General features: G+C 42.4%; 1 protein-coding gene across 1 annotated transcript in view; it reads left to right on the top strand.

The window, feature by feature from the left end:
- Positions 1–1,331, top strand: part of LOC128251273 (acyl-coenzyme A amino acid N-acyltransferase 2-like) — a gene marked incomplete at its 3' end in the record, with an annotated part of 93,108 nt that overhangs the window by 2,602 nt on the left and 89,175 nt on the right. The window lies entirely within an intron of this gene.

Genomic DNA, 1,331 nt, shown 5'->3' with positions numbered 1-1,331 from the left:
AATCAGGCAACCCGATGAGGATCAGGCAACCCAGTGAAGATCAGGCAACCCGATCAGGATCAGGCAACCCAATGAGGATCAGGCAACCCGATGACGATCAGGCAACCCAATGAAGATCAGGCAACCCAATGAGGATCAGGCAACCCGATGAGGATCAGTGAAATACTGAACAAACAATCCCAGGGTGTATTCACTACACCTCTGGGACACAGGTAAGTGAACAAACCAGCAGAATTCTTTGCCACTTCACCTGTAACCAAAGAGGTGAAAATTGATTGCATTAACATTGAAGATGATGTGACACTGGCCATAGATGAGGCTGACACAAACTCAGCTGCTAATGGATTCCCTCCTCAAATCGTGCAAAGCAAACGAGCCCTTTCAAAACCACTTCAGCTTTATTTTCAGGGCTTTCTTACATTGATAAGCTGCCAGAAAAACTGAAGAAATGGATAATATGCCCCATCCATAAGTGAAGAGACACGGCAGATGCTAAAAATTATAAGCCTATCTCTCTGACCTCACACATCAACCAAGTCATGGAACGAATAGCCCGCAAGGAATTAATTGCGTCCCATGAAGTCTGGGTGTTAAAACAGTCGCTAAATGACTCAATTGTGGATGTGATAGAGAGGAGGAGGAGGAGAAAAACAACAACAACAACAAGAGGAAGGAAGAAAGAAGGCTAAGAAGAAGAAGCAGGAGTTGGAGAAGAAAAAAGTAAATGAAATGTATGTACGATGGCCTTTTAGTTTCCATCTACCAAATCCACTCAGAAGAATTTGGTCAGCCTGGGGCTATAGTTGATGACACTTGCCCAAGTTGCCACATCGTGGGATTGAACCCGGAGGAATGTGGTTGGGAAACAAATTTCTTACAAGACAGCCATGACTGCGCCTACAGAAAATATGGAACACTTAATGAACTTGATTTGTCAACCTTGAGCAGAGGCCATGCTAAGCTTTTTGGCATGCTTTCACGTATATGTACTTGTAAAAGGTTGATAGTTGCCATAGAGACATTAGTCTCTCTCTATCACCTTTCAACATAATTATATATGAAGAAACAGTAGAACAATTTAACAACATAATAAAAATAAGCTTTATTTTTTGATGATGCTTGGTTTTACAAATCCCGTGTCATTCAGTTTAGCAGCCGCTGATTAAGTTGTAATTGGTATTGGAAGGTTAAGAGCTTCCTTGATGCATGCCAGAAGAGCAAATAGCCGTCATATCAATAGCATCGTGGTGAAGAGTGCTTCGTTGAGGAGCGAGATGTTGTCACGTCGAAGGTGTCGCGCTCAAGAGGCTTAGAAAGTGAAACAAACTCTT

Source organism: Octopus bimaculoides, chromosome 30 (genome assembly GCF_001194135.2).
Source record: "Octopus bimaculoides isolate UCB-OBI-ISO-001 chromosome 30, ASM119413v2, whole genome shotgun sequence".
In the NCBI taxonomy this organism is placed as follows: domain Eukaryota; kingdom Metazoa; phylum Mollusca; class Cephalopoda; order Octopoda; family Octopodidae; genus Octopus; species Octopus bimaculoides.
Note: the sequence above shows the minus strand (reverse complement) of the source record. Positions and strands in the feature narration are given on the sequence as shown.